Consider the following 18,652-nt stretch of genomic DNA (forward strand, 5'->3'; position numbering starts at 1 on the left):
AATCGAACGATTCGAAGGATTTTAATCCAACGATCGAAGGAAAATCCTTCGATCAAAAAATCACAGGCAAGCCTATGGGGACCTTCCCCATAGGCTAACATTGACTTCGGTAGCTTTTAGCTGCCGAAGTAGGGGGTCGAAGTTTTTTTTAAAGGGGAAGTACTTCGACTATCGAATGGTCGAATAGTCGAACGATATTTCGTTCGATTCGTTCGATTTCGTTCGAATTCGAACAAATTTAACCAATTCGATGGTCGAAGTACCCAAAAAATACTTCGAAATTCGAAGTATTTTTCATTCGAATCCTTCACTCGAGCTTAGTGAATCAGCCCCTAAGGGTTTATTTACTAAACTCCGGATGCAAAAATCCCAAAAAATGTGTTTGTTTTTTTTTTTACAAAATTGGACTTTTAAAAAATCACAAATTTTTCGGAATTTATTAAACTCAGAGGATGGAAAAGTACAAATTAGAAAGTCTGGCATCTCAGACCTGTCAGGGTTGCATATAAGTCAATGGGAGAAGTCCCAATGATTTTTTGATGTGCGCTGGGTCTTGTGCAATAGTTTTCGGGTGAAAAATTTTAATAAAAACCAGACTTTTTCCCGCAAACCAAATTTTCGGGAAAATGTAATAATAAATAAGCGTAAAAAACCCGAGTGGGTTTAATCAGAGTTTGCAGCTGAAAATGTTGAGATAAAATCGGACTTTGATAAATAACCCCCGAAAAGACATGCTTTTGCACACCTAAGTGCTCTTGCACTTCTGCCTGGGGGGTATTATAAAGCCCCCCTCGTATCTATTAAATAATAACAAAAAATCAATTTTAACTTCTTCCAGGTATAAAGCTGGTCATGAACAAAGCTACAACGAGACATAAACTAACATCACTACCCCATGGCTCTTGCAGTATTCTAATGAGACTTTATAAATAGTGATGAGAGAATCTGTCCTATTACCCTTCGGTGAAAAATTCGCAAAACTGCTAAAAAATGCAATGCATTAATGCATTGAAGTCAATTGGCGTCAACATTTTTTTTATGCACAAATTAATTTTTTTTATCACACCAAATGAATTTAAGTCACTGGGCGTTTTTCTTATGGCGACTTTTTTGTTTTGGAAACAATTAGTCTTGGCGACTTTTTTGTCACAGTGGAATTTTTAGTGGCGGATTTTTGCCGAAGTCGCAAAAAGATTGGCAGATGGCGAAGTGCAGAATTATGCTGTGAATCCATTCCTGGCAAAAATATTTACTGATAACTATTCAGAAATAAAGTACTGACAGAGAGGGAAATATTATTAAACTGCGTTCTATGTGTATGTTGTCATTTTATGACTTCATATATCCCTCTCCTCTATAAAAAAAAACTCATTTTTCACACACATCCCTCTTTTTTTTAAGCTATTAGGTCATTCTTTGTGGTCATTAATTACTTTTCTAAATGTTTGGGCACTCTATTAACAAGATTAATGATCAATATCCTCTTACACTGTATTTACTGTACTTTCCTGATCACTAAGCAGATTTACTTGGCTGCATTTTAGATTAGTAGGTTGTTTAAGGTTAAGTCAATGGCAACACTTTACATTTCCTATTGCAAAACAGAATCATAATAAAAGGGTAAGTAACAATTTTGAGTGACCAGCCTGAAAAGAAACAGCCTAGCCTATACATCGTTTTTGAATTTCTTTTAATTTCATAAATATAAGAATTGGAGTTTCGAAAACTTGAGTGGCGGAAAAAAATGCATCAAAATCAAATATGAGCAAAAAGAATATATCAAATTTGAATATGCAAATAATTACTGATTTAGTTCAATTTTCAACTAATTATTCACATAGGATTTGATTCAAATCAAAATTAATAAATTCTATGCATTCCTATTTACAATGTTCTGATATTTAAACATCTAATTAGTTACATGACAGATCCTGTTTTTAATCTTGGTGATGATTTCTTTTTTTGTCAAAATATTTCAATATTATTTTTATTCATATAGAACTCATGTTCTAAAGGGGTTTCAGAAAATACAGATTATTCCCAGCCAGGGCCGGATTTACATTGCAGGCGCCCCTTGGCCCGCCCCTGTCCCCTCCCCCTCCTTTGTGCACATGCACAGATTTTTATCATCAGGTCAGGAGCACTGGGGACGGTGCATGGGAAATTTTTTAAAAAAACTATTGTATCTCATGTTCAGAGCTTCTGAACCAAAGCAGGTGTAGTTGGTCTTTGGTCTTTGGTGGCCTCTCCACAAATCTGGGCCTGTTCCCAGCAGTCCCTGTCCCAGTGGAATTTACAATCTAAGTTCCCTATCATTTTCACACACAATGATCAGTTTTATCAGGAACCAATAAATCTGGAATTTAGAAGAGTACCCATGCACACTGGAGAATATATAGACTCCTTGCAAATAGCACCCTGACTTGGATCAAACCTAGGACTCTAGCCCTGCAAAGACGTAGTGATGACTGTTGAACCACCATGTTGCCCTCTACGTGCTACTCAAGATGACCATACACAGGGAGACCTATTTGTTGTATGAGGTTACCAAATGAGAGAATCTTTGACCAAACTGGTCACTCAAGAGTTTGGCAAAATCTTGCTGATCCAATTATTTGCCTGCAGGCAGATCTCACAGAGGGCCATATGCAGGAGAGGACAGTCAGATGTAGTCTTTGCACCAACAGGATATCTGGTCCATTATCAGTTTTAAACCACTGTTTCTTAAAAATTCTATAGAGCATTGAAAAAACAACCAGCAGTATTGGTATTGCTGACATTGAGAATTGGGACGATGCCTATACTGTATGTGCGTGGACTTTTCATCTGTCCAACCCTCCTCTATTGTTGGACAGGTTCAAAACTATTCTGTAGGTGCTCAGATCCTTAAAGATTCACCTAATGGACCACATTTGTATGAGAAACCATTATCTCCTGGTTTATTTCATGAAAACTTCATTGTGGTCTACAGGGAAATTTTTTTCTCAACAAATTGAATGTAGCCTAAATGTGGCTGATTTACGAATTATATCCATGAATAAAAATGAATAACTCAGATCATCTCTCTATAAAATGCAAAATGCCTTGCCGAGAATCAGATCCCAGTGGTACCTTTGCAATGATCCTGTAGCATGCATCGATGTCTGCCTGTAATGGATTTATCTTGCCTAGTTACAGAAATATTTAGAGACGTAAGTGAATCAACTTACAAATGGAGCCCTGGCTATTCCAGATGATTTCCCATGATACACCGAGTTAGACTGTGTAAAGGTGAATTCCTAGGGGTTAGTACGATTTAGATTGATGATGAAGATAATATGGACAAAATGAATAATTATTCAGGATCGTTTGAGGTCCTTCTTTATATGAAATGTGATTTGTGGGAATAGCTATATCAGGGCATTGGAACCAGAAAGCAATATTTTTTTAAACTCTGGATTTGTGACTTTTAAAAGCAGATTGCCATTGATCTGGTGACTTAAATCTCATTTGGTGCTGATTTGTTTAATTTATGACTAAATCTGCATGATTAGCATGTTCCAGAAATTGATCAACATGCATTAAATCCCAGAGGATTTCCTCATCAGTATTGACAATTTAAATGGGTTCCATCCTGGGATGGATCTGGAAATGACCTGTGTTCATACAAGTTCACCCTTTGCCATGGAACCTTGTCTTTGATAATGAAAAAAAAAACCCAGGACAAAATGACTTAATTTCATTAAACGATGAAACAGAAAACATTATTTCTTGATAAGCCAAGATACTTAGCTCAATACTATACATGTGATGGGATGAAACAAACTTTATTGATGCATCTGTTGCTAATTATAGAGGGGAATATATATGTGGTGTACCAGATGCCACAGCTAAGAATTTAATGTGTTTTAAAGGCAAAAAAAATTCTAATACTGTATAACATTTTAATGATAAATGTAACAGTAAACTATTTTCATCAATTCAACTTTTTCAATGTTTTTGTTGTCAAGGTATCAGTCAGTCAATGCAATTCTCTGCACTGTTATTTCTATGTGTATAGTTTAAAAGAATATAGCAGTACTTAGCTCCTCTCCAACTATGACACCAATTCCCTCAATGCCTTGAACAATATGTTGACTCAGGTTTTAAATTGCACAGTGTAATTTTGGACACAAACTGTCACTTTTTTTTTTACCTAGAATGTCATTTTTTTTACCATGATTGTAGCATTATTGAGGCCATTGCATCTGATGCATCAAGCCAATTTCAGTAGCCATGTGACCCAAATTTGATGCTATTGCCCGATTTCTGGTGCTTGGATTAAAAAACACTGGACCACTGGAGCTACTGCCACCTATGAACATAGCTCTATGGCAGTGATCCCCAACCAGTGGCTTGCAAGGAACTTGTTGCTCTCCACCCCTTTTGAAGTTGCTCCAAGTGGCCATAAAGCAGGTGCTTAGTTTTGGATTTCTGCAAGTTTTGGTTGTCTAAAGCCCACGTGAACTGCCAAATAGACCCATCTGTAGTCCACATAGGGGCTACCAAATAAACAATTACAGCCCTTATTGGGCACCCCCTAGGAACTTTTTTCATAGTTGTGTTGCTCCCTAACATTTTTTTATTTAAATGTGGCTCATGGGTTAAAGAAGGTTGGGAACCCCTGCTCTAGGGTAGCCTATAGCTAATGACCTTTTAACTGCTAAAGCCAACAATCATTTCTCACTACTAATACTGCTTGATCTCTCAGCCGCATTTGACACTGTAGATCACCCTCTCCTCCTTCAGTCCCTCCATTCGCTTGGCCTTCGTGACAAAGCCCTGTCCTGGTTCTCTTCTTACATCACCAATCGTTCCTTCAGTGTATCCTACAACGGAGTAGCATCTTCTCCTCTACCTCTTTCTGTTGGGGTTCCTCAAGGCTCTGTCCTGGGCCCCTTACTATTCTCCCTCTATACTTCCTCCCTCTGCAAATTAATCAACTCGTATGGTTTCCACTACCACCTCTATGCTGACAATACTCTATCTGTCATCTCCTGATCTCAACCCAGAACTCCTAACTTGCGTCTCCTCCTGCCTGTCCGCCATCTCTACCTGGATGTCGCAACGCTACCTTAAATTAAACCTCTCTAAAACTGAAATGATTCTCTTTCCTCCAACGAACACCAGTAACATCCCGGAAGTATCCATCATAGCTAACAATTACAATTTACAGTGCTACACAATATGTTGGCGCTATATAAATACATGTTAATAATAATATGTGGGTGGGGGGGTTGTTTTAAATACTATGGCATCAGTTCACTAAATGACAAATCCAGCATAAGATGCAGACTGCAATGTAGGTGAGTGCAATACACACCCATTGATTTCAATGCATTTTGCAAATTTTTTGTCACTTCGCAATTTTTTTTCGCAGGTTTCATAATGGGACTAATTCACTCATCACTACCACCCATCATTAATATAGAGCTGGTATAGCTGTAATCATAAGGCAGGCACTGGTGTTTTTGCTCCATTGTGAAGTGCAAAAAACATGCCAAAATCATTAAACATTTGTAAGGAATGCAAGTTGTTCCTTAGAACCATTGTCTTTCATTATAAATAATTGTATTTGAGTTTACATTCCCCTTTGCTCCTTTGGGACTGTTATTAAATTATTTCTATTCCTGAAACGTATACAGTATGTCCTGCAATGGAATATATACTGTGTGTCGTTCTGCTTCTCCTTCACCGCTCATGTTAGGAAATCACAACTTTTCTAGTTAACGAGAAATTTATGATACACGATTTAGTGAAGCGTTTGCAAAAGGCTGATAATATTCTTCCCAGGGCACAGCTGTCCACGCCTTACTAATGTTATTTGCCCGGCTCAGATTGGCTGCACTTGTGGGCGACTGTGAAATAGTTTGGTTCATGTGAGACCAGTAACTGTCAGAGCTCCGGAGCTGGAGGCAATTTCACGTTGTCTGTTGGGAGGTCCGGGAGGGATCCAATTTAATGTTGTGTGTGCAGATGGTAAGGATGAGGTGTGAATAACTATGGAAAATAAAATGAAAGGCGCCTGGGTCTTGTGGAGTTCATAATGAATCTCTAGCATATTTCCCCAGTTAAAAGGGCTTCTCGTTAATATGCAGAATGATATTCAAGTGCATTCAATTGATTTCAGAACCAAAGCTAAATGTTGCCAATCTGTTCTGAACAGGAGAATGATTAAAATACTTCATTTTTGAATGTGATCTTTAGTTTAATATTTCTCTTCTAATCTTTTGCATTGTCTAAGAACATTTCAGAATTACATTTTTTAGCTTTTTATAATATAAGCATATAATACTGCTTTAAATTGAGTGACATTCCAAACTTGTTAAAATATCTTTAAGTTTTTTGTTTTACTAGTGGTAGGTAGATCCAAATTTATTAAAGTTGTTCTTTACTTGGTCTTCTTAACTAATATATATAGCCCCCACTTACATGGGATTTATGCCGTCATGTTAAAGTTTCCTGCTGTTCATTATTAACCCCAGCATTGTTTTTGATTTATTCAGGGTTGGGAAGGAGTAACTGTTTACCTTTTCAGATTAGAGATGCCCTTGTAGTTATGAATTGGCCAGGGGTGTCAGGTGTCTTTATAATGGGGTTTTACCATGTGGTTGTTCCTCTTTGGACCACACTTTCTAAAGGAGCTGTATGGTGCTGAAGAGCCTGAGGTAGAAGGGGTCAATAGGAGAATCTAGGATTAGTTTGTGTGTTATAGCTCCTCCTTGGAGTAAGAGTTAGGTTTATGATAATTAATAGAGTGAAAAAAGAGGGCACCCCCAGATTCAAGATTAGGTGTTACAAAAACTGCCTTACATATTTTTTTGTAGAGATGCACTTAGTCATATACTCAGGAGATTATGATTGAGTGTATCTGTGAATCATCTTCTACTCGTGGATATTTGAGGATCTATGAGTGCCTGCTACAATTTTCAAGCTACAGATCTAGGACTTGCACCCTCATTTCTACTGGTGAGATTTATCTACTTTTTAGTTACTGTATATACTCTAGTATAAGCCGAGTTTTTCAGCCCCCAAAATATGCTGAAAAACTCAAGCGCATAAACGGTCGCTGGCGCCAAACAATAGTCGCCGGCGTCCAAGAATAGTCTCCAAGAATATTTGCCGGCGTCCAAGAATGGTCGCCGGCATCCAAAAACAAGACGCCTGCACCTCCAATGGGAGCAGAAACCCTCAATTTTTTGATTGAAACTTACCAGAAGCTGCTGCATTTCTCACCCTAGGCTTATACTTGAATCAATAAGCTTTCCCAGTTTTTGGAGGTAAAATTAGGTACCTCGGCTTATACTCGGGACGGCTTATACTTAAGTATATACGGTATACTGTATAAAGACTTATGGATCCTCATTTAGATGAGCAGCTTGGGTCGCCAACATGGAATGTAGAAGGCTTAGTAGCTTGGGGTCACCCCCCAGTGTAGGGAATTAAGTGCTGAGAAGAGGAAGGGAATGTTTTAAGTATGACTGCTGCCAGGGGGTCTCTGAGGAAGTGCGTAGACATAAAACGCGTCAGACCTCGGACACTTTTACATATATCTAATGTTCAAATAAAGCTTATACCTTTTAACTATAACTCTTGACTTTGGCGGTCTGTTTGTGGGATCCGGAGTGCGCTGTTGCAAAAAGATTGACTGCTGTGGCTGCCGTGAATTTCTTGGTGACGGACTCGGGGCGGCTGCACCCGGGTCAAAACATCGATTTGGTAAGAGTTTTATCTTTTGTGAGTCGTTGAACTACACTATTGAAGTGGAGGCTGATTTATCTCTTAAGCACAGGGTTCGGGGCTTGGTGCATCTGAGCCAATAGAAGTAATTGGTGAGCTGTTAACTTGCCTATCGTTACCAAAGGGTGTCATTAGACTCTTTCATATAGAAAAACATTCCCCGCTTAAAAGCACTGATAGCGCTGATGGTATTGTTTATTGTAATCTGCTGCCAGGAGGTGCCTTACAAATTCCAGGAGAGGGAGTTATCATTTTCAAGTAGACCCTTGCTTCTTTTATGCCATGTTTCTCACTTTCTTTCTTCTCTACACACATGTGTATCCAGGGGAAGCCAGTTAGAGAGTGAGCATAACGGGGGTTAGCTAAACACTGAATTAAGAAGCAGAGAAGCTCCTTGTCAAGTCTGTCAACTCGTTGTGACCTCGGGCATATTACTTTATCTTATGTGATGCCTCCTTGAAGCCTCGTCATGCTGCCCGTGAATGATGATAACAGCACAATAAACCATAAAGATTAAACAATAAATGTTATATCTAATGTACAACACCTGACTTGGCCCTCTCTAATGGACATTTATATATAACAAATGTATAGTAGTCAATGGTGGACTGTCAGGACAGAGTTGTACGTGTGTGCAGATCATCAGAAAAAATAGAATTTATTCCACAGTAGTTTGACAGACACAGGGAACATTCACGCCTACTTGTAAGACTCACAATATAAGATTTCCAGGAACCTGGTTTAGGTGGCTAATCCTGTAAGGTTTTTGCCCAGTATTCCCATATAAAAAATGCCCAATAACCAGTCTGACAGAATTTATCCTATAGCAAACAATCAGAAGGTACAGATTACTGCTCAGATTTTTAACATCTGAATAGTTGCTAGGGTTACTAGACCTTATGCAAACATTATAAAATAATTAACTCTAATAAAAAATGTATATATCTAGTATGCTTGAGTTGCTAATCCAATAAATGTGCATGGCTTCCTTGAGCTATGCAAGAAAACTTCTACACTTAAGAAAAAGGACTGCTAGGAACTTACTGACTCCTCCCTCACTGTGCTAATGAGAAAGACTTTCAAGTAGGGTATATTAACAGCATGCCTCTAATTGAAGAATTTCTGTTAAATTTACAGCAATATATTCCATGTATAGCTTTCCTTGGTAGACATAAGAGAAGCATTGAGTTTCTTGTATTATACCTCTCTTTAAGTGGACCTCAGGGGGTAATTGTATTCTAAACTGTAGTTTCAAAGTTGAATTACTGAGAATATTAATTACTGTGAAAGTGAAAAAGTTGCAATTTATATGAAAATTAAAACAAAAACTAAATCGAAAAGAGGTGTAGCCAATGAGTTACACTTAAATAACTGCACACACACTAAAACAAAAATTCAAGTTCTCAAAAAGTGAATACAATTTGCTTTCTGGCAGTGTCATAACTATAGAGGAAGCAGACCCCGCAGTTGCAGGGGACTGTGGGGTTTGCTTCCTCTATAGCTAATAAAAGAAACCCTCCTATCCAGCCGCTCTCTTACCTGCAGTGAGGAAGGGGTACTCAAGTCGGGCTGTAGTGGCTAGAGTCTGGGAATGGGCGGGGCATGGGTGGGGTGAAGGCGGGATAGAAAGTGGCTGGGAGGAGGGGGTTAGTAGTGTGATGGGCCCTTCTGAAGACATGCTGACCACACAATTTTTTTGAACCACATTCAAGTCAACCCCAGTCATGAACTGCATACGTCAGCCATGTTGAAAGAGACATAATCGTTCTACAGGCTGCAGTCAAAATGTAACCAGGCTATTAATTGCATATCCATAAGCCAAGCATGAGTGCCAGATCCAGCTCTTTATGCTCAGTTTGTCTGTACCTTCCTGTTATATGTACTACTGGTTGTCACTAGAAATAATTTAGCCAACGAGAAGCTGATTAAGATACTTTGGAGAAGAATGCATTGTGGGAACTGGCGTCAAGGCTTGAAGCTGGTTTCCACAACATTGTTTCAAGCAACAAACACCTACTTCCTTTTAGTTTGAAATAACTTTTAAAACCAGTATAATGCATGCAGGAAAGTTGTTCAGAATTAAAATATCTTTCAATCTGCAAAAAAATTTGGATAGAAAAAAACTGGATATCTGATCTTCTAAATTCAGTTTGAAGTACTTTTTTTTTTTCATTTCTGTTGCCTAGGCTGTTTGTAAAAGTTGAAGTTATTTTAAAACATTGGCAGTTATCCTGCCATAGCTTTAATTTACAGGAGAGCTAATACCTAACGATGACTGTCCTTCTGTGTAGTCTTCAGGAATATTTAGGACACCATATAAATTTCATCCTAACTGGCCTCTAGTCTGGCCCCTCCATCTACTGCTTGAAGTCCCACAACGATAGTCAACCTTTGACTCTCCATATGTTGCAGAACCCTCACGTATCCTTGAAAAAGATGATTTTCTCTAATTCTGCAAAATCCTTGACTCTGAACAGTTGCAGATCTCTTCTCTAGAGAAAGAATACAGACTATGCTTCCAAATTTCAGTTCCTTTGTTGTCTTTTTTTTATTCAAGCTACCTCTTTTAAAGACTTCTTTCATGCCTCTCCATTTAGCTTTTCTTTTATGTCAAATGTGTTTCAAGAAAAATCATTTGTTAGTGATTTTGGTACAAGAACATTGTCAGTTATTAGAGATGTCGCGAACTGTTCGCCGGCGAACTTGTTCGCGCGAACATCGGGTGTTCGCGCTCGCCGGAAGTTCGCGAACGTCGCGCGACGTTCGCCATTTTGGGTTCGCCATTGTTGGCGCTTTTTTTTGCCCTCTCACCCCAGACCAGCAGGTACATGGCAGCCAATCAGGAAGCTCTCCCCTGGACCACTCCCCTTCCCTGTAAAAACCGAAGCCCTGCAGCGTTTTTTCACTCTGCCTGTGTGTGCTGAAGAGATAGTGTAGGGAGAGAGCTGCTGCCTGTTAGTGATTTCAGGGACAGTTGAAAGTTTGCTGGCTAGTAATCGTTTTGATACTGCTCTGTTATTGGAGGGACAGAAGTCTGCAGGGGTTTGAGGGACATTTAAGCTTAGGTAGCTTTGCTGGCTAGTAATCTACCTTCTACTGCAGTGCTCTGTATGTAGCTGCAGTGGGCAGCTGTCCTGCTTCTGATCTCATCTGCTGACTGCTGCAATAACAGTAGTCCTTGTAAGGACTGCTTTTATTTATTTTTTTGTTGTTTTACTACTACTACTACTACTACTACTATAAGAGCCCAGTGCTATTAGTCTAGCAGTGTTGTTTTAATATTCATTTTTATTTTACTTTTTTTTATTTTACTACCGCTGTAGTAGTGTATAAGTTGACCTTTTAGGCATTATTTGCCCTGTAGGCATTATTTGCACACTGTTTTCTTCAACCCGCCATCGAGCTGTGTGACCTTGTTCCCATTCTGTCTAAATATCCATAATATTACCGTCTCCAGAAAAAACACCGGAGTCACTTTTTTCAAGCAGCCATAATATATTTTACGTAATCCGTATCCACCGCTGTAGTAGTGTATACGTTGGCCTTGTAGGCATTATTTGCACACTGTTTTCTTCAACCCGCCATCGAGCTGTGTGACCTTGTTCCCATTCTGTCTAAATATCCATAATATTACCGTCTCCAGAAAAAACACCGGAGTCACTTTTTTCAAGCAGCATTCATATATTTTACGTAATCCGTATCCACCGCTGTAGTAGTGTATACGTTGGCCTTGTAGGCATTATTTGCACACTGTTTTCTTCAACCCGCCATCGAGCTGTGTGACCTTGTTCCCATTCTGTCTAAATATCCATAATATTACCGTCTCCAGAAAAAACACCGGAGTCACTTTTTTCAAGCAGCATTCATATATTTTACGTAATCCGTATCCACCGCTGTAGTAGTGTATACGTTGGCCTTGTAGGCATTATTTGCACACTGTTTTCTTCAACCCGCCATCGAGCTGTGTGACCTTGTTCCCATTCTGTCTAAATATCCATAATATTACCGTCTCCAGAAAAAACACCGGAGTCACTTTTTTCAAGCAGCATTCATATATTTTACGTAATCCGTATCCACCGCTGTAGTAGTGTATACGTTGGCCTTGTAGGCATTATTTGCACACTGTTTTCTTCAACCCGCCATCGAGCTGTGTGACCTTGTTCACATTCTGTCTAAATATCCATAATATTACCGTCTCCAGAAAAAACACCGGAGTCACTTTTTTCAAGCAGCCATAATATATTTTACGTAATCCGTATCCACCGCTGTAGTAGTGTATACGTTGGCCTTGTAGGCATTATTTGCACACTGTTTTCTTCAACCCGCCATCGAGCTGTGTGACCTTGTTCCCATTCTGTCTAAATATCCATAATATTACCGTCTCCAGAAAAAACACCGGAGTCACTTTTTTCAAGCAGCATTCATATATTTTACGTAATCCGTATCCACCGCTGTAGTAGTGTATACGTTGGCCTTGTAGGCATTATTTGCACACTGTTTTCTTCAACCCGCCATCGAGCTGTGTGACCTTGTTCCCATTCTGTCTAAATATCCATAATATTACCGTCTCCAGAAAAAACACCGGAGTCACTTTTTTCAAGCAGCATTCATATATTTTACGTAATCCGTATCCACCGCTGTAGTAGTGTATACGTTGGCCTTGTAGGCATTATTTGCACACTGTTTTCTTCAACCCGCCATCGAGCTGTGTGACCTTGTTCCCATTCTGTCTAAATATCCATAATATTACCGTCTCCAGAAAAAACACCGGAGTCACTTTTTTCAAGCAGCATTCATATATTTTACGTAATCCGTATCCACCGCTGTAGTAGTGTATACGTTGGCCTTGTAGGCATTATTTGCACACTGTTTTCTTCAACCCGCCATCGAGCTGTGTGAGCTTGTTCACATTTTGTCTAAATATTGATAATATTATCGTCTCTAGAAAAACCACTTGAGTTACTTTTTTTCAAGCAGCATTCATATATTTTACGTAATCCGTATCCACCGCTGTAGTAGTGTATACGTTGACCTTGTAGGCATTATTTGCACAGTGTTTTCTTCAACCCGCCATCGAGCTGTGTGAGCTTGTTCACATTTTGTCTAAATATTGATAATATTATCGTCTCTAGAAAAACCACTTGAGTTACTTTTTTTCAAGCAGCATTCATATATTTTACGTAATCCGTATCCACCGCTGTAGTAGTGTATACGTTGACCTTGTAGGCATTATTTGCACAGTGTTTTCTTCAACCCGCCATCGAGCTGTGTGAGCTTGTTCACATTTTGTCTAAATATTGATAATATTATCGTCTCTAGAAAAACCACTTGAGTTACTTTTTTTCAAGCAGCATTCATATATTTTACGTAATCCGTATCCACCGCTGTAGTAGTGTATACGTTGACCTTGTAGGCATTATTTGCACACTGTTTTCTTCAACCCGCCATCGAGCTGTGTGACCTTGTTCACATTTTGTCTAAATATTGATAATATTATCGTCTCTAGAAAAACCACTTGAGTTACTTTTTTTCAAGCAGCATTCATATATTTTACGTAATCCGTATCCACCGCTGTAGTAGTGTATACGTTGACTTTGTAGGCATTATTTGCACAGTGTTTTCTTCAACCCGCCATCTAGCTGTGTGTATTATCGTTTCCAGAAAAACCAACTGAGTTTTTGTTGTTGTTGTTGTTTTTTTAAAAATAATGCCAGGCAAAGGCAGGCCGCCACGCAGAGGCCGTGCTAGGGGCCGTGCTGCTATGCAATCCTGTGGCCCTAGCAAATTGCCCAGTTTTAAAAAGCCAATGACCCTGAACTCCCAAAATGCTGAAGAGGTAGTTGACTGGCTTACACAGCACACCCCATCCTCTACCGTTTCTAACTTTACCACAACATCCTCCTCATCCTCCACTGCTATGGCCACCCCACGTAACACTTCCTCCACCACCGGTGCCCCTTCTTCACTGGGGTCAGAGGAGTTATTTTCCAATGAGTTTCTTGAACTGAGTAATGCGCAACCATTATTGCCAGAAGAAGATGAAGGAGATGAGGACCTTACACCAGATTTAATTCTGGCAGAGAACACGATAGAGATGGACATAATGAGTGATGAGGAGGAGGTCCCCGCTGCTGCTTCCTTCTTTGATGTGTCAGAAGAAATTGATGCATCTGAGGAGAATGATGATGAGGAGATTGATGTTTTGTGGGTGCCTAGTAGAAGAGAGCAAGAGGAGGGTAGTTCAGATGGAGAGACGGAGAGTCAGAGAGGCAGTAGGAGAATAAGACTTAGAAGAAGCAGGGAGGACAGCCCGCAGGGATCAGTAGGGCAACAACATGTATCGGCACCTGTGTTCAGCCGGCCAACGCACCCGCCATTGCCGCCAATACCGCCAACTCCGCCAACTTCTACTGTTACCGCCAGATCGCACACTTCCAAAAAGTCAGCAGTGTGGGATTTTTTTAATGTGTGTGCCTCTGACAAAAGCATTGTAATTTGCAATGAGTGCAGTCAGAAACTGAGCCTTGGTAAGCCCAACAGCCACATAGGTACAACTTCTATGCGAAGGCACATGAGCGGCAAGCACAAAGCACTTTGGGAGCAACACCTCAAAGGCAACAGGCAAACTAAAAGCCACACTCCTTCTGGTCCAGCATCTTACTGCTCTACCTCTGCTCTCCTTGACCCGTCTGAACCACCCTCCACTCCGCCTTCCACCTTGACCACCTGTTCCCATTCCCAGTCATCTGCCACCAGCCAAGTTTCTGTGAAGGCCATGTTTGAGCGTAAGAAGCCAATGTCTGACTGTCACCCCCTTGCCCGGCGTCTGACAGCTGGCTTGTCTGCACTCTTAGCCCGCCAGCTTTTACCATACCAGCTGGTGGACTCTGAGGCCTTCCGCAAATTTGTAGCAATTGGGACACCGCAGTGGAAGGTACCCAGCCGCAATTTTTTTTCTAAAAAGGGAATACCACACCTGTACCAACATGTGCAGAGCCAAGTTACCGCATCTCTGTCACTTAGTGTTGGGCCAAAGGTCCATATGACTACTGACGCATGGTCCTCCAAGCATGGTCAGGGCAGGTATGTCACCTACACTGCCCACTGGGTGAACTTGGTAATGGCTGGGAAGCAGGGAATGGGTAGCTCAACAACAACAGTGGAGTTGGTGTCACCGCCACGGATTGCACGCGGTTCTGCCACCACCTCTACTCCTCCATCGCTCTCTACCTCGTCTTCTTCTTCTTCTTACTCTGCTGCTGGGTCCTCCTTCTCCTCCTCCACACCTGTGCACCCCAGCTCCCCCTAGGCTATTCGACGTGCCAGGTACGCCGTTGTCACGCTGTCTTGGGGATGACGTGCCTGGAAAGCAAAAACCATACCGGATCTGTACTCCTGTCATCTCTGCAGTCACAGGCCGATCGGTGGCTGACCCCACACCAACTGCAGATCGGAAAAGTGGTGTGTGACAATGGAAGCAATCTGTTGGCAGCGTTGAGACTAGGCAATTTAACACATGTGCCCTGCATGGCACATGTGTTAAATTTAATAGTCCAACGTTTTGTCTCCAAGTACCCAGGATTCCAGGACGTTCTCACCCAGTCCAGAAAGGTGTCGGCCCATTTCAGACGTTCCTACACAGCCATGGCACGCCTTGCTGACATTCAGCAGCGCTACAACATGCCAGTCAGGCGTTTGATTTCTGACAGCCAGACTCGCTGGAATTCAACGCTCCTTATGTTGGAACGTCTGCTGCAACAACAAAGGGCCGTCAACGAGTACCTTTTTGAACTGGGTGGTAGGACTGGATCTGCACAGCTGGGGATTTTTTTCCCCCGTTACTGGGTGCTTATGCGCGATGCCTGCAGGCTCATGCGACCTTTTGAAGAGGTGACAAATATGGTCAGTCGCACCGAAGGCACCATCAGCTACCTAATACCCTTCGCTTTCTTCCTGGAGCGTGCCGTGCGACGAGTGACAGATGAGGCTGTAGACCAGCGTGACGAGGAGCTGGAAGCGCACGATTTCTGGTCGGAATCACCAGAACGAACCCAGGCACCTGCTGCAACGCAGGGAGAGGTGCCAGAAGTGGAGTCAGAGGAGGAAGGTGGCTTTGTGGAGGAGGAGGAGGAGGACCAACAGGAGCAGGCTTCCCAGGGGGCTAGTGGTGACCTTTTGGGGACCCCTGGTCTTGTACGTGGCTGGGGGGAGGAGACCGTGGATGATGCAGTCCTTGATAATGAGGAAGCGGAGATGGATAGCTCTGCATCCAACCTTGTGAGAATGGGGTCTTTCATGCTGTCATGCCTGTTGAAGGACCCCCGTATCAAGAGGCTTAAGGAGAAGGACCTGTACTGGGTCGCAACGCTACTAGACCCTCGGTACAAGCATAAAGTGTCAGAAATGTTACCAACATACCACAAGTCCGAAAAGATGCGGCATTTACAAACCAGCCTGCAAAACATGTTGTACAATGCTTTTAAGGGTGATGTCACTTCAGGAACTCATCAACATTCCAGGGGCAGAGGTGCCAGTAATCCTGCCACGAGCACACCTGCAAGGACAAAGCCCTTTGGCCAGTCTGTAACGTCAGACATGCAAATGTTTTTCTGTCCAAGGCAGCGCCACAACCCTTCTGGATCCACCCTCAAAGAACGCCTCGACCGGCAGGTAGCGGACTACCTGGCATTAACTGCAGATATCGACACTCTGAGGAGCGATGAACCCCTGGACTACTGGGTGCGCAGGCTTGATCTGTGGCCAGAGCTGTCACAATTTGCCATGAACCTCTTGTCTTGCCCAGCCTCAAGTGTGCTCTCAGAAAGGACCTTCAGTGCAGCAGGAGGGATTGTAACTGAGAAGAGAACTCGCCTAGGTCACAAAAGTGTCGATTACCTGACCTTTATTAAAATGAATGAGGGGTGGATCTCGGAGGGTTACTGCACGCCGGAAGACTTGTTCTGACTTCTATGCAGCTGTCCTTCTCTTCAAGCCTCATGACTCCACACACAGCTGTCCTTTAGCGTCCTCCTCCTCCCTCCGCCACCGTTACAAACTAGGGTGCAAACCCTACTGGTTTAATTTTTTCTGGCCTCTGTGCTTCAGTGGCTGCGACCAAAAAAATGCCTATTTTCTGCATTTATATGACATAATTTTTCTGGCCTCTGTGCTTCAGTGGCTGCAACCAAAAAAATTTATATTTTCAGCATTTATATGGCATAATTTTTCTGTCAACTGTGCTTCAGTGGCTGCGACCAAAAAAATGCATATTTTCTGCATTTATATGGCATAATTTTTCTGGCCTCTGTGCTTCAGTGGCTGCAACCAAAAAAATTACTATTTTCAGCATTTATATGGCATAATTTTTCTGGCAACTGTGCTTCAGTGGCTGCGACCAAAAAAATGCATATTTTCTGCATTTATATGGCATAATTTTTCTGGCCTCTGTGCTTCAGTGGCTGCAACCAAAAAAATTTATATTTTCAGCATTTATATGGCATAATTTTTCTGTCAACTGTGCTTCAGTGGCTGCGACCAAAAAAATGCATATTTTCTGCATTTATATGGCATAATTTTTCTGGCCTCTGTGCTTCAGTGGCTGCAACCAAAAAAATTTATATTTTCAGCATTTATATGGCATAATTTTTCTGGCAACTGTGCTTCAGTGGCTGCGACCAAAAAAATGACTATTTTCAGCATTTATATGGCATATTTTTTCTGGCCTCTGTGCTTCAGTGGCTGTGGCCAAAAAAACTGGGCAAACAATGCCTACAAGGTCAACGACGTTGACCTTGTAGGCATTGTTTGCCCAGTTTTTTTGGCCACAGCCACTGAAGCACAGAGGCCAGAAAAAATATGCCATATAAATGCTGAAAATAGTCATTTTTTGCCATACGTTGACTCAACGTATATGGCAAAAAATGACTATTTTCAGCATTTATGTGGCATATTTTTTCTGGCAACTGTGCTTCAGTGGCTGCAACCAAAAAAACTGGGCAAACAATGTCTACAAGGTCAACGTATGGTGAAAAATTACTATTTTCAGCATTTATATGGCATATTTTTTCTGGCAACTGTGCTTCAGTGGCTGCGTCCAAAAAAACTGGGCAAACAATGTCTACAAGGTCAACGTATGGCGAAAAATGACTATTTTCAGCATTTATATGGCATATTTTTTCTGGCAACTGTGCTTCAGTGGCTGCGTCCAAAAAAACTGGGCAAACAATGCCTACAAGGTCAACGTATGGCAGTTGTTTAAAGAGAACAGTAGATTACTAGCCAGCAAAGCTACCTAAGCTAAAATGTCCCTCAAATCCCTGCAGACTTCTGTCCCTCCAATACAGAGCAGTATCAAGCAGATTACTAGCCAGCAAACTTACTATCATCTGTCCCTGAAATCACTAACAGCTCTCCCCCTACACTATCTCTTCCAAGCACACACAGGCAGATTTTTCAGATACATTTTTGCCCTTGATCCCCCTCTGGCATGCCACTGTCCAGGTCGTTGCACCCTTTAAACAACTTTAAAATCATTTTTCTGGCCAGAAATGTCTTTTCTAGATGTTAAAGTTCGCCTTCCCATTGAAGTCTATGGGGTTCGCGAACCGTTCGCGAACCGCTCGCATTTTTGCGCAAGTTCGCGAATATGTTCGCGAACTTTTTTTCCGACGTTCGCTACATCCCTATCAGTTATTAAAAAGCACATGTTTAGAAGATAAAATCAAGGCATTTTTGGAATCTCGTTTGCCATTATTCTTCCATAAGACATTCTGTACAGACATTATTTGTATCCCCAGAGGTGATATATATCCTGGCTGATCCTATTAGTATGGACTATCTCCAGCTATTTATTATCACCCTGTCGTTCTGCACAAATTTATTCTTTTGCCATCCT

At 41.3% G+C, this 18,652-nt stretch overlaps 1 protein-coding gene across 4 annotated transcripts in view; it reads left to right on the plus strand.

Moving 5' to 3' along the window:
* Window positions 1–18,652, plus strand: part of LOC108706501 (catenin alpha-2) — a 922,761-nt gene that overhangs the window by 431,718 nt on the left and 472,391 nt on the right. The gene's annotated exons all lie outside the window — the stretch shown is intronic.

The sequence above is a fragment of the Xenopus laevis genome, chromosome 1S (genome assembly GCF_017654675.1).
Source record: "Xenopus laevis strain J_2021 chromosome 1S, Xenopus_laevis_v10.1, whole genome shotgun sequence".
NCBI lineage: Eukaryota > Metazoa > Chordata > Amphibia > Anura > Pipidae > Xenopus > Xenopus laevis.